Source organism: Podarcis tiliguerta (genome assembly GCF_965153285.1).
Source record: "Podarcis tiliguerta genome assembly, chromosome: 6".
Taxonomy (NCBI): domain Eukaryota; kingdom Metazoa; phylum Chordata; class Lepidosauria; order Squamata; family Lacertidae; genus Podarcis; species Podarcis tiliguerta.
The window spans coordinates 30,630,607-30,646,659 of NC_139539.1; the positions used below are offsets into that span (position 1 = coordinate 30,630,607).

A 16,053-nucleotide genomic window follows, 5' to 3' on the forward strand; every position below is an offset into this window, starting at 1 on the left:
ACTGACATCTCTGTCGGGAACAAAAGTAGGGACGTTATAGGAAACAACCATCTGCATTTTATCCATCATTACAAAACCTGTTATCCACCTTGCATAAACGCAACGCTGTACTCTAAAAATATGACTTAACACCATACATAATGCAACACACATTTAAATGTCAAGGCAAGCTACCACCATGCTACACACAAGCTATTAGCTCCTCCCTGCAGAGACAAAATGAGGGTACACAGCTGAGAGTACATGCTTTTCAGTCAAGTCATAGAAAACAGAAAGCTGCCATATATTAAATTGGACTATTGGTCCACCTAGCTCAGTATTGTCTGCACTGATTGGCTGCAGCTGACCAGAGTTTCAGAGACAGGGCTTTTCTAACCTACTAGGAGATACCAGGACTGAATTTGGCTTCTTTTGCCAGCAAAGCGTGCACTCAACTCATTGAGATATATATGTGTCTTTTGTAAGTCACTTTGAGACTTTTGTGGTATAAAGCAACTAATAAATAAAATAATGATAATAAACCTGAAAACCTGGTAACTTTAAAAAAAGCATTATGTGAGTTGCTGTGTTATCACTGTGAAATAAAATCCACCCCCCTTTCCCCAGTGTTTTCAGGAGGGAGTTTGATTGGAAAATATGGGGAACTTGACCAATAAAAAGCAGGCAAAGGTACGTGGTGTGCGCACATAGGCAGGAGATGCTGTGATATGACTGCCTAAGATAAGAGAAGGGCCAGACAGATTTAGCATCCACAACTTCCCCTGAATATTCAAGCCAAAGCTCACTCACTTTCAACTAATGAAGTAAGAGTTCTCTGGATGGAAACAGGGGCACTTAAAAAGTGATACGCCTCCTGGGTGCAGGACCAGATCACAGACAAATATTTCCTGAACTATTGGCAGGGCTGGATAAAGTCATTATAGGTGAAAAACAACTTTCAAATGCTTAGAGTATTAGGCCAGGACTGGAAGACCCAAGCTGAAATTCCCTCCTAAGCACAAAGCTCACTAGGTGACCTTGAGACAGCACTGGCAGGGGAAGGGGGGGTACGGTGGGTGCGACCCGCCCCGGGTGTAACCCCTGAGGGGGGGTGACATCGCCGCCCCCTGAGACGCTCGCTCCGCCCCCGGGTGCACAGCATGTGTGCCGCTCCGGGTGCCAGAGCAGCTAGCTCCGCCTCTGTGGGACAATATTTGTGAGGAAAAACCAGCGGAGGAAACTATATATGCTGCCTTCAAATTCTTGGAAGAAATGTGGGGTTTAAGTGTGGTAACTAAATTAAAAATGAGCAGTAAACCTGATTTTACGGCCATCTTATATCAACTATAAACATTACAAACTGGGCTGCCTATGTTCTAAAATGTCATGTACAATATGATACAGGATTTTAATTATTGACAGTGTCAGCTTTTGTTTTTGTTTTTTAAACCTACCTTTAAATTTATGGAAGTAAACCTGAAAAAAGCCTCCTGTGTTTAGAAGACACAGCTTTTATTTCCAGCTTGCCATCCTTTGTATATTCTAATAGTGATTCCCAAAATAAAGTCTAGAGTTTCTTTTAATGCAGAGTATGAACTGAGCATGGGTTATTTACTGTAGCATGGCTCTGTCTAATTTGCAGTTGCTCTGCAAGGGACACTATTGTAGCTTTTTTCCCTCCTGATCACCCCACACATTATCCAAATGCCAAAGAGTCAGTTGTTTGCTTCCCTGCCAAAGCCCTCTATTTACCAAACAGATCTTCAAACAAAACAACCACTTTGCATATGCTCCATGCAAAGGCCTGGGACTCAGTCTTGCAGGAAATGTACTTTCCATTCTGGAAGACTTAACTTCAACAGAGTAAAAATTTGCAGCAAGCCAGTTAAAGGACTCTGATTCTGAAGTTACATATTCAAGTCCCAGAACAAACCAAAATGTTGTGTGACATTCCTCAGCATCTGCTATCAGCAAATAATAGCCTTCTGTCTTTTTTCTTTCTTTCTTTCTGGGATTTTGAAGTTGCCAGTCTTTTATGAGCCAAAAGAGAGAACTCATTGAAAACCCTGCAAATACTTGTGTACTTTGGGAAAGATTTGGCTATTTTTCAGGTAGCAAAGTCCACAAGAGACTAGTCATTAAACCTATCAAACAAAGATAAATGTTGTTTTCATTGCAACTTATCTAGTTTCATTTTTCGGGAACTCTATCGGATTGCAGCTGTCCCTATCCACAGTTGTTTCCCTCTGTCTCTCAAAGCCGAGCACTCTTGAACATATTAGCTGTCCAAGCTTGTTAAGTGTGACTCAACTAAATCACTACAACTCTGGGATAGTGTAGGAATTTGGCGATAAGCCAAACAACAAGGAGAAAACTGCTTAGTCCACAAGGATCCAAAATTACACGTTTCCTTCAACTTCCAATTACTTTGTAAATCCAAATAGAGGCACATTGTGACTTTTGAAGAGGGGGAAGAACAACCATTTTCCTGATGGTGCTAAACTACAGAAAGGAAGCCAAATGGCTAACCAAATGAAAAAGTAAAGATCTGTTTACAAAAGTGCACTGAATAATGTGACATAAATGTTTGTTCCATAAACAGAGAGAGGTTAATAAATCGACAAATGAAAGGCACAAGGTGTAGGTCTAGCAAAACATTTTCAAACTATGGGCTTCTTCAGCATTTGCCATAAACAAACCAATCTAAACATAGTCGGTCATTGTTTATATTGCAGGACACAAACGCATAAGGAAAACTGCTTTAAAGGCTCGGGTGGAATACCTTGGGGTTTAATTCTGCATCCAGTTTTCAGATATTTTTATTGTGAAAAACAGATCTATTTTCAAACAAGAGCACATTTGATAACTGAGGAGGAGAAGGATAAGAAAAAACATGTGTTGGGGTGAACAGTACTTTTTATCCCACAGCAGGCAAGCACAACACAGCTTGATTGTTGACCAGAGTTAACTGGCAACACAAAGCACCACAGATCAAATTGGAAGTGCCAAGGACATTTGGAGAGGGACTGTAAACAAGTGTTTATATGCTAATGCTAGACGCCTCTGAGCCAAGATGGGTGAACCAGAGTGCTTGGTCTTAGAGGATGGCACTGATATAGTGCCACTATAGTGTGAGTAACAGGAACCTGGTGGAACAGAGAGAAAAACTGCCAATATCATAATGTCATCATACAAATCTATGGCGTGACTGTATTTGGAATACTGTGTATAGTTCTGATCGCCCTACCTCAAAAGGGATAATGCAGAGTTGGAAAAGGTTCAGAAAAGGGCAACCAAAATTATCAAGGGGTGGAGTTACTCCCCTATGAAAAAGATTATAGCATTTTGGGACTTTTTAGTTTAGGGAGAAGGCAAGCAAGAGGTGACCTCATAGAAATTTATAAAATTATGCACAGTGTGAAGGAAGTGGATAGAAAAAAGTTTTTCTCCCTCTCTTCTAAGACTAGAACTTGTGGAAACCCAATGAAGATAAATGTTGGAAGATTTGGGACAGATAAAATAAGGTATTTATTCATGCAGTGCATAGCTAAACTACAGATCATGATCCCACATGAAGCAGTGGTGGCCATCAACTTGGATGGTTTTAAAAGATTAGGCAAACTCATGGAGGATAAAGCTGTCATAGAGTTGGAAGGGACCTTGAGAATCATCTAGTCCCCCAACAATGCAAGAATATGCAGTTGTCCCATACAGGGATCAAACCTGCAACTTGGCGTTATCAGCACCACAATCTAACCAACTGAGCTATCCAGGCTATCAAAGGCTATGAGCCATTATGGCTATGTTCTATCTCCACTGTCAGAGGCAGGGTACCTCTGAATACCAGTTACTGGTATTGAGAGCCGTTGTGCTCAAGTCCTGCTCACAGGTTTCCCACAGCCATCTCATTGGCCACTGTGAGAACAGGATGCTGGACTAGATGGGCCATTGGCAGGCTCTTTTTGTGTTCTTTTGAATTAAAACCTATAATGGGAAGGCTTCCCTTTCTACTATAGAATATGCCGCTTCCATTGATGATCTCTCAACAACTCACATGACAGAAATATCAAGGCAACAGTGATCAGGCGACTGCATAACATTTACAATTATCACATGAAGGACAACACAGATCAATTCCTCCCCGCTTTCTTAAAGGCATTTCTAACCAGAAGATTTCCTTGGTGTCAGCCATGCCTATTCAGCAAACCCAGTATCAATGATGTGCCAACAGGGACTGTGCCAAATCTTGCTGTGCTGATCCTTATTAGTCTAAACTGCAGACCAGGAGATTAGCTGGAACAGCACAGGTGTTCACAGTCCAAAACAACATTTCCCTGCAGATCATGCAAGCCTCTACATATCTGTGCACCTTCATTTTTTTGGACACTGCTTCTAGTTTAAAACTTAAATTATGCAGTACTAGAAGATGTGGCTTATACACAGCCTAAATTTCATATGTATTATTCCCACCAGGCAACACAAGGGTTCCAAGTGAAAGCTATCAAAACTCTTTCTATGGTTTGCTGCATCATGAAATGAAGAGATAGTAAAGTATGGGCATATTCTCTCTTACAGATTTGAAGCTCCACTCACTGCATAGTGCTGGGCCAATAAATTCATTGCCAGTCTCTCTGCTCCCCTTCCAGCCATTCTCCCGACCCCTGGCACTTAGTTCAAGTTCAGACAGAACCAAGCACAAGTGTGTTTAAGTAATGTCTTCATATTTCAGTGCCAGGCTGGAAAACAAACACATCCCATTTATTTCTATTAAGTCACACATAGTATCTGCTTGATAAATATTTAATTGTCCTGGGTATGGATGCCTAGGGTCCAATTCAGCACTTTATGCAGTCCAAAACCCAATGCAAAGGACGGCATCTGAAATATAACTTCTCTCTTGACTGGTTTTCAAAGAAGTCTATCCCAGAAGGAATGGAAATGCATTGTGTAAAAAGAAAGTGAGTGGCAACAAAGTGTTAGCAGCTGAGGTTATGCTGCATCCGTTAGAGTTTCCTGACTGTGTCTTGAATGGCCACTTGCCAAGACAGTTCCTGTTCTATTCAGTTGCAGCCATAGCTAGCCAGCTCTGATTTTGAGGAAATGAAATATGGCCCTTTTCAGTTACCTCTAAACAGGGGAGAGTGCACTCTTAAATGTTCAGCTACCACTTTAGCAGGCATCACCATTTCACCCAACCTTCTTACAGATCACTGGCTCATCCAACTCTGATAGCTGCTGCACAACAATGAACTCTGGCGAATAAAAACTATGCAGCATCAACCTACAACAGGCTTCCTCAACCTCGGCCCTTCAGATGTTTTGAGACTACAATTCCCATCACCCCTGACCACTGGTCCTGCTAGCTAGGGATCATGGGAGTTGTAGGCCAAAAAAACATATGGAGGGCCAAGGGCCTGACCTACACTTGATCAGGAAAGGCTTGGAATCTGCTAACCACCACAAGTTATGACAAAACTCTGGTAATTTGAGATTCTGAGATCATAAAGGTTTGGAGGCAGCAAGGGTCTGTGATGGTACTTTTAACACATCTTCTGTCCACAAGGACTGTAGGGAAAGGCCTATGAGGGCACGTTGCTAAATTATTAAAACATGTTTTTGTTTTAATTATAAGTTGCATGTCTTTGTTTCTCAATTTCACCCTTTTATTTGGTTATGTATGTATGGTGGTATTTTATGCATTGTGACTTGCTGTTATTTTTTATTGATTATACTTTAGCAATTATTTACTGTAATTGTTAAGAGTAAATTTCTGTGTAATTATGATCTGCTGATATTTTGAAAGTTAATTTTGTTGTGTACTATTATATTCTAATGGATTGTTAAATATTGCTTTATTTGATATGTTGTTTATTTTAAGGTTATGTTTCTATTAACATTTTCTTGTATTAGATCAGATTATTGTAAGGGGTGTGATCTTTGTGGTATAGTTTGTTGTTGTAAACTGCCTTGTGTATAGTAATATAGAAGGGTGGTATACAAATTAAAAGTGAAATGGAATGAAAACAAAATGTTTTCTTATTTTTGTAGTTAACAACTGGGCCAAAAGAGGTTTATTGATGGCCAGCATGATGCGATGGCTAACAGACGGCATCCAGAGAAACAGGAATATGTAGATGAGATTATACCCAGAGAGATGACTTCTCATAACAGATGTTGCTCTTTAGTAGTTAATCTAATGTAACTAATCTAGGCAAACTAACTAGAAAAAGGCGAACTCCATTGTGAATGGATGAGAGAAACACTGGCTTATCTATTTAGAAACTTTAGATAATGAATATGTACACTGAAATATATACTCCAGGGTAATTACAGAGGCCACTAACAAATGATAAGGGGTTTCTTTTGTGGGGGTTCGTTAGTCTGCAAATTACTCACTTTTACAATCCTTCCAAACAGCCAATAGTAACCTGCTCTAACATTTAATAGCAGTTTCATAGATGTACATAATATAAAATGGGTAACAACAGGGAGGATAATAGTAGTCTTTAGGATGTTAAGGAGGAGGAGAGGAGAATTTGGCAGATCTCAAATGAATAGGTATCAAAAAAGAGCAGGAATATATAATATGAGAAGTACTAGAATATGTTTTACTGGAATCATGTTTACAGGGTTCTTTCATGCTCTTCCAAACTAACTTGGAATCTGAAAAAGATTCCAAGAATCCCAAATTAGTTTGATATCGGAAGCAATTATGCTGTTAATTCCATGCATACACTACATAATAATAATAATAATAATAATAATAATAATAATAATAATAATAATAATTTATTTATAGCCCACCCATCTGGCTGGGTTTCCCCAGCCACTCTGGGTGGCTTCCAACAAAATTTTAAAATACAATAGTCCTTCAGATATGAAGCGCTTCCCTAAACAGGGCTGCCTTCAGATGTCCACTCTGCAAGTGGTACATTCCATACCACTGCTTCTCTTCTATAGCACCTATGATTCCTTGTTCCTATCTAATCGTATAGGGGAATAAAATTAGCTAAATGTGGCCAGCTCACGCTTAGGGTACCTAAATGTTAACTAAGGTGCATTCTCCCCCGAGACAGGCAGATGCCAACAAGTTTGCTAGCTATGGTGGCTGTCTGGTGTAGTTGTCCCTAGCCACTTATCATAATTCAGCATACCACCTTTCTCTGAATCATCAAAGAAAGTCTGGTGTGGGCACATCAAATGTAAAGGAACAGAAGTCCCCCCCAAAATAGGCACATGGAACTTTTATATTCACAGGTGCTATAGATTCCAAGCCTGACTTCGCTTATAAACAAGAAACTATTTTTGGCAACCTTTTAAGGGACTGTATTGAGGCAGCATAACTGCTTATTCCTCACATAGGGCCTTCATTTACCCAACCCTTTATTCCACTCAATTGTTCAACTCTAAATTTCAGACAAAAGACTTCTACATTTTCAAACATGCAAATCAATCAACTTTAAGCAAACAGGATATTGCATGGCTCCATAAAGCACCTTTAAAAGAATTCTGCAAAATGTAGTTTACTCTTCACAAAACTACAATTCCTAGCACCCTTAACACGCTGCCATTTCTAGCATTCTATGGGGTAAGTTGTGTGCTTTAGTGTGTACATAGCCTTACGTTATTTCTGTCTTACTTGGAACATTAGTGTGATTTTTCTTTGGCACAGTATAGATTCATCTTGGAGGGAAGGCAACATGGAGAAAGAAGGTGTACATAATAGCTGAGGTCAAAGAAAAAAGCTAAGACTGCAGAAGACAGCAAGCAATCTTAAACATTATGGAAACATTAAACATTATGGAAAGGGCAGATGGGCAAAAGAACAAGATTCTTCCATCGAGGCAACAAAACAGGACCCTTCAATTAAGCTAGATTAGCATTAAGAATGGTTTAATCTGTCTCAAAGAATGAGACAGATGACCCAATACCCTTACAAGCCCTTTTATTCTATAAATAATCTTCAGAAATATAACTAGATCCCAAGGTGTTGTTGCATGCTGTTCTGGAAATAGTGTTTAGCACCAGAGGGCTGCCCGTGAAGAACAAAACAAAACCTTTGCACTTGGAGTTCAAACAATGTATTTCCATACATAGCAGCAAGATGAAATTAGTCCTTATGCACACCTGGCACAAAAGACAGTCCTGCCAACACGGCTGCAATCACAGCCTAATTTTCATATTTATAAGGAATCTTATTTCTTGTGGTGCATCCATAGACCAGGAAGAACTGGTTTGCCCAAGGTCCACAAAAATAGTCTGACAAACAGCTGTAGAGCAGATTTAATTATGAACCTACACATACCCAGAACAACAATAATTTAAGCAAAGAGCATAAAGTAGAGGACTTCCTGGTGCACTCTCTATCTATACCTGTACACTCAGAAATCATTAAGAAAAATAATTTATTAGTCTAATAAGTTGGGTTCCTCCGTGATTTTGCATTGTATTAGTCTTCTGTTATTCCATTAAGTAGTCAAATTCTAAACAGAAGGGATGACTTCAGACTGTACGGATTGTGGGATTCCAACACATTCAGAATACTTCCCCTGAACTGTGATAGCTGCAGGAGGAATGTAATAGCAAGCTTACAAGACACTCTAGGCCCTTTTACCTTGTTTTGAATGGTGCTTCCCTTAATTTAGCATTTCAGCTGGAAAATCTAGATCAGTGGCTGCCAAACTTTTTCCCCTTTGGACCATTTAAAAACTTCTGAGTGTTTTGGTGGACTACTGAATTATTGGTCTTTGTGTTGTAGCAACTGTGTTGTGCACTGTGCTGGATGCTGCATGATTACACAGAATTACATAGAATTTAAATTTTAATACCATAAAATACAACATAATAAAAGAAGCAATAAAAATACAATTAAAAATTAATATAAAAATTAATGGATGAACCACAACCACAAATTCACTGAGTCACCCTGAACCACATGAATGAAGCTTGCAAACCACAGTTTGGGAATCCCTGATCTAGACGACCCTCTACACTGTGACATCTGTGTTTGCATCTTATCCTCTCTATAATTTAGAGCTGGACATAAATCTAGTCGTTTGAGATTGATGCCCCATTAAAACTTTGCTTCTCTCCCTAAACTTTCATCTACTACATTTAAGAAAACAGTGTCCAAAATCCATAAACAAGGCAAAAGGAACGTAAGTTATTTTTGACTTACTTAAAAAAGCTTTGAGTTCTCTGTGTGTGCTTTTTGGAGTGGGTTGCACCTCTGGGGTGGCATACTGCCCTAAATTTACATTTTCCCTGCTGTGTTAAGCCAAAATAAACCTTTGCTGGCTATTGTGAAATCTCTGGCAAGCTGTAAAAGAACCCTACACCTCATCCAAAGGGCTTTGGTGCCAACTGCCATGTGTTTCAGATATCTTGATGTATGATCAGACCACCATTTCACTAAATAAACATTCACTGCTATTGTTTCATTGTTGTGGGGTGCAGCCCCGTGTACAACATTTTACCCACAGCAGTTTCCTAGCAGATACTACACATTCCCTTTTATAGCTTCAGCTTCCTTGCGCAGAGAGATTAATTGCAGTTGCTAAGTTTCAGTGGAGTCTGATGGGTATGACCAAATAGGTCTTTGCTGGCAGGTTTGTCCCTGGCTTAATAAGATTATGTCTCCTAGCACAGACCACTACTCCTAATTACACAACCATATAACCCTGTCAAACTAACAGCTTTAGTTATCCCTTTCTTTTTCTTTTCTTTCTTTTTCTTTTCTTTTCTTTTCTTTTCATTCTGCTCTAAGAATACAACTTAGCCCTTTTGGAGGGCTAACAAACTTATGCAAACAAGCACTTTTTTCCCCAATCCCCCTTTTGGGTTTCACAAATGCACAGTCTGTTTAAGGATGCTTCCAGCTCAAAGTAACATTGTGAGATTATGCTGGAAAACTCAGCAACATACTGAAAACCACTTTTATTCCAAGCACAATGGCAACATGTCTTTCACTCTAACCATGTGGATACAGCAAGTGTGGGAACCTTTAGCCCTCCAGATGTTGATGAACTACAACTCCCATCTGCCCCAGCAAGCATGGCCAATGGCCAGGGATGGCTGGGGTTGTAGTTCAGCAATAACTAGAGGGCCAACGGTTCCCCATGCCTGGGATGCATCGTGAATTCTTTGACCCCAACTGCCAGGATCACATACTAAATTTTGTGTAGGCTGCTCTAGGAAGGTGGCTTTCGACAGGATTCCTGTAAGTGTCCACTGGCCACAACATCCACCTGCCTATTCTTATGCTGTGCTGTTTTTCCTTATTGAAGATGAGAGAAGCACAGAATCTTTGCAGGTGACCAAGAGCCTTTAAAAAGTTTTTGGTTTGTTGAGAAAACCTGGTAATTCTAAATTGTGCTAAAGTGAACCACCTTTCAGCCAAAGGAGACCTTAAAAGTGGCTCAGTTACCATGGCTTAGCACAAATGCACAAGTGTGGCAACTGGCGGCTGCACTCCTCTCCTTCCCCAGGTCTCCTGCTGCTGTGCTCCCATGAGATAAGCCCTGGTTCACTTCGTGTGTCATCTCCTTCAGATCTTGCCTGAAGGAAGCTGTAAAGTCCATGCTTTGTTTGGAGCAAGACAAACCACAAGCCTGTGTTTGGCTTAGCTCTAGGCAACTCTCCAGAGGAGGAGCACAGCAGTCACTACATCCTCTCTGACAGCAGTGGGAAAGCTCTAGCCTTTAGGAAGCCTTTAGTCAGGCCTGGCAGGGCCCTAATTTCATAGAATGATAGAACTATAGAGTTTGAAGAGACCTTGAAGATCATCTAGTTCAACCCCCTGCAATGTGCAGCTGTCCCACATGGGAATTGAACCTGTAACCTTGCTATCAGCATCATGCTCTAATCAACTGAGCTATCCACTATAGACCACAATGCCTCTTTTGCCAAGCCATGCCCCACATGGACATGGGGCACAGGAGTATCTTATCAAAGATGACACCTTGATCCCAGCAAAACAGGATGCTAAATCTCCACTGGTGCATGGACTTGTCAAGATCACTGATAATGCAGCTCTTGATGAGCCTGTCTTGAAGACTTGGGTACTGTACACACTTTTATTTCAACTTAACCTAAAAAAATCCATGTGCTTTAAACTAACTGATTAAAACTTTGCTATCACGGATTACAAAATAAAAGCTTTAATTGATTAAACCCTGGAGCCACCTAAAAATACATAGTTTAAAAAAGGTATAAGCGGGTGCACAGTTAATGTGCTTAAATCACCATCAAGTTAAAGGCACTTAACCACACTTAACAATGCTCCCTGTTGTGCCACTGAAGAAAAATAAGCCTGCAGGAGATTCTTCACTTAGCATTAGTGGCATCCCACAAAACTACATGCCACATTCTCCCGTGTCCGTGCTATTATATTATTTCCATGTTTTGCTCAGAAGCTCAAACTGGATTTCTACATTCTATAAAACCAGAACAATGCACCTACACAAAGTTGTGTGATACATAGAAACACATGGGACTTCATATATATATATATATATATATATATATATATATATATATATATATATGCTCATTTTATTACAATCGCAGAATTTGGGTTCAGAGGTTGAAGGAAATGGTGGATTTTGTTACTGAAGGATTTTAGGGCCCCTGGCTTTCAGCAACATGTAAAATTTTGTTGTTTTGCAAATGGAAACTCTGACTTCACACTCTGTTTTTATGAGAAAGCAATGATGGGAAACAGAACTCAAGAGAAAGCCAGCTTCCTTCAAAAACCATATTCCAGTCAACTGCTTTTTAAGAAAATAAGTCACTCTGAATTAGTTCTTTCAGGATTTTCTCTCAGTTGCAGTGTGAAGTCCCCAGTGGCACTGCTTTCCAGACTATGGCTCTAAATCCAAGCTGCAGTACGTCTGAAAGAGATAGAATCTTACTGAAAAGTTTCTAAAAGGAACTATCAGAAACATTTAAAAAGGGGCCCCAAATAAAATGTGATATTAGCAGCCACATATTTCAATAGAGGCCTGCCTCAACCACATATAAAGCAGGAGTAGGGTTCCATTTAAAATGCAAAGGTGGGACATAGCAGAGGGTGTCTAGCATTCTCCCGCTTTTGTCATGAGCCCATCCATCTGGGACTTTTCCTCGGGACAGTATCTGATATTGGAAATAGCAACTTGATGGTGAAAAAAGTAGCTGAGCAGAACAGTTGTGGACAGACAAGTAGCAGGCAGAATTTGTGCATAAGCCCTTTTTACTCTTTAACTAGGGTCCCTGCCTCTCCAGCCCTACTCTTGATGTGATCTTGCCTGCATCTCTCACACTGATCAATTTCTATTAGCTGCTTTTGTGTTCAAAGCAACAATCTTTCCTTTACAACATTCTGGACTGTGCAAAAAAGAACACAGCTTCTCAAATATGAATCCATGGGAAGCATTTGTACTGTACACTATCATCAATCATGCTGTTCATTTTTAGTTGTACCTTAGTGCACTAATGACACAGCAGACTGTGGAAAACATCTACCTACATCTGAGAGGATGGCAGATAGTAGCTGCCTTGAATACCCAGAATAAGTCTGAGAATAGGACTGAGCCACATAGATGCAATGCTTCTAAACTTCTTCAACTGGCACCAGATGAAGCAATTTTACATTTATCAGGTCTACAGATTCTATATCTATAACCGGACACCACATGCGGGTTGTGCCAATCTTCATACTAATGACTACTAGCCACAAAGACAGGATCGGCGTAGATGGAAGAGGCTAAAAGGTATTGTGGTTGAAAAACATCTGCCCTAGTTGATATCTCTGCTAAAGAATGCTTCCACCTCATGTACACTTCCAGTTTAGCACTGCAGAGGTAAATCACGCATGAGGAAAACCTTCTTTAACTCTTCGTTGAAACATCCAAGACTGAAGGCCTTTTTTGGCTCAAAAGCTTGCAATACTTTTAAATAACTGACCAGTTAATTGGGTCGATAAGGTACCTTTAAAACAACTTTAGTTTCATAGCAAAATATCTAATGCAGGTAAACTTAAAACCCCTCAGTGTGATAAAAGGGGAAGGCCTTTCCATCCTTGCTTATGGGTTGCCTTGAGGTTCTAATCTGCATTAGTGTTTGTATGTACTGAAGGGGAAAGGAGCAATTTTAGATGAATTAATATATAAAATGAGGGACAGCTGGATCAATGCAAGGGGGAAGGAAAAAGAAAGCACAGTGGGGGAAGAAAAAAGAGAGTACAGTAAGTTAGAGGTGTTCCCCCTCCAAACAATTTCCTACAGAGACTGAGAAATTGTACTGGTATTTGCCTACTTTTACATAGAAGGGAATGGGCAATTATGCCTAATGATACTTAGTAACAAATAATTTCCAGAGGGGTTAGCCATGTTTGGCAGTTGGAGCAAAACCAACAAAGGGTCTTGTGGCATCCTGAAGATTAACGAATTTATTATGCTATAAGTCCATGCATGTTTACTTGAAAGTTAAGTCCTAATGTCTTCAAAGTTGCTTATGCTCAGGAAAGTGTTTCAGATTGCAGCCTAGCAATAATAGTTGACACCTACAAATGCACTGTGTGTAGGCTTCTGCTCTTGAATTAAATGCAAAGGTAATTTTATATTCCTGCTGAAAAAGCCACTTTTAGCATATAAGGTTAATTTACACATGAGAGTTTAATGAGGCATTAAAAACCTCCAGGTAGACCAACCTAAAAAAAAATTACCCACAGAAACCTTTCATAAATGCAGATTAAACCAGATCATCATGTTTACCCTAGTTTTAATTTATATTATAAAGGATGACATTACTGGCTGTTTTGACTACCTAAGGCCCTAAGGGGATTTTCATGTAGTATGCATGTTAGAACAAGACACTATTCCAGTGAGGCAACACAGACTTAAGACCAAATAAAGCATTAGGAAAATGTATGTATTCTACCAGCATGATTTTGACCAGACTGCAGGAGGCAGTGGAAGACAGAAGTGCCTGGCGTGCTCTGTTCCATGGGGTCACAAAGAGTCGGACACGACTAAACGACTAAACAACAACAACATGTATTCTAATGACAGCCAATTGTGAACCAGGAAAAAGGCAAAAGTTGGGGGACTACTAAGGGATATGTGAAAGAGGCAACAGAGGGATACATTTTTTTAAAAAAAAATGTGTGTTTACTTTTCAAATATTCAATTGCATTTCAGGAAAACACACAAACAATTTGATTAGTTTTGCATCAACTCACATTATGAGGTTGATGGTGGAAATCTTCTAGATACCCGGTGTCTGTCTACAAAGGATTCTATTTTTTTAAATTTCAGAGGTTGTGAAACTAAGTCCTTGTCAAACAAGTATGCATTATACAGACAGCTGTCTGTTCCACCATGAACTTGTCCAAGCCTAATTGCATCAGCTTGGGCACTCAGATTCAACAAGTATTAGTGGTACTGTACCTTTAATACCTGCATAGAAGACTTGAGCTGCTCCTTACATAATCCCTCATCTGTGTAATTATTAAAAGCACAGGAAACCAATTCCATACCAACTCTGACAAATTTGTTCATTAACGTAAGTTACCGTCAATATGAATCTTTTTTACCTGCCATTTTATGATCTGTAGGACTTTCAACATTCTATTTTGCATTCTTCACATCATCATCACTTTGTTATAAAGTGTTCCATACCAGGAGGCAAATAGGGAGTTGGTTCTAGAATAAGCTTGTGGGCTACATGTCAAATATACAACTGAACACTTACAAGCTGGAAGCATTTCCAATTTTGGCAGAGGGAGTTTTCCTACTTATCAAGAGTAGATGTGGTGTAGCCAGATAATACACTAACAGATTAGGAATTCTTTTTATCTATAGGACAGTTAAGCCCCCTGCATGAAGGTTCTTTCAGCATCAAAAGGACTGAAGAGTTCTTGTATTGGGTGGATACAAGAATATTACCCACCTCCGCTGTAACTTCTGAACAGCTAGAACTGACTGTTCTTTTCAACAAAGGTATTGAGACTGCACCCACAAGGTGCTATCTAATGAGGTAAATGCAGAGGTTTAATTTCTCACAACAGCCACTGACTTCAAAATTCAAATTCTTAGTTTTCTCCATTCCCTTCTGTGTTCAAGCATCCTAGATGAAAGCATAGAAGACGCTCAGTGAGGCCAGAGCCGCTACACCAAAGGCAGCAGGGAGGGTGATGCAGGGCCAGATATCTGATTCACTTGCAAGATGACCACATTGATAATCAGAGCAGATTGTCTCTCTTGATGCTGTTGCCAAAGAAGGCAAAAAAAAATTGAGTCCCAAGATGACATTATGTAAGTGATTTAATTACTTCTAAGTAAATTATGCTAAGGATTGGGACATACATTAATTCAATTCAAGTTTGAGGAGAAAGCAGGTCTACCAGGAAGGTAATGATGGGAATAATGATAATTGTAGAATACAGTCCATCATACCAGCCCTTAGCTAATATTCAGTCAAAAGAAGTTCAGTAGCATGAAGGAGCTTATGGCAGCACCTGGTTCTGGATTTAGAAGAATCTTTTAAGTAAAGAAATGCACTTACTAATTTATGCCTCAGCATGAACACATTTATTTGGAAACACATCTCACTGATTTCAATGGGACACTCCCAAACAAACAAGTCTAATCATACTTGGGAATAAGTGCCACTGAAATTGATTTACATGCAAATGTGTTTATGACCAGGCTGTAAATTTTACTTGGCTTTATATTTTTTATACCAGGTAATCAGCGTTGGCTGTTTCTTTTGGGGGGGGGTGCTGGTTTTCAAGGACCTATGTTTATATAATTTTATCTACTTTTAAACTAGTAATAATAATAATAATAATAATTTATTATTTGTACCCCGCCCATCTGGCTGGGTTTCCCCAGCCACTCTGGGCGGCTTCCATAGAAACAAAGAATACAGTAAAATATCACAGATTAAAAACTTCCCTGAACAGGGCTGCCTTAAGATGTCTTCTAAATGTCAGGTAGTTGTTATGTCAGGTAAAATTATTACATTAAGAACAACTAAACTTAACCAAATTAAGCGTTTGAGGTTTTTTGATATTAAAATTATGCTATTATG

General features: G+C 39.5%; 1 protein-coding gene across 7 annotated transcripts in view; it reads right to left on the reverse strand.

Annotated features, from left to right (window-relative positions):
• LOC310679175 (rho GTPase-activating protein 39-like) overlaps window positions 1–16,053 on the reverse strand; it is an 81,403-nt gene that overhangs the window by 57,248 nt on the left and 8,102 nt on the right. The window lies entirely within an intron of this gene.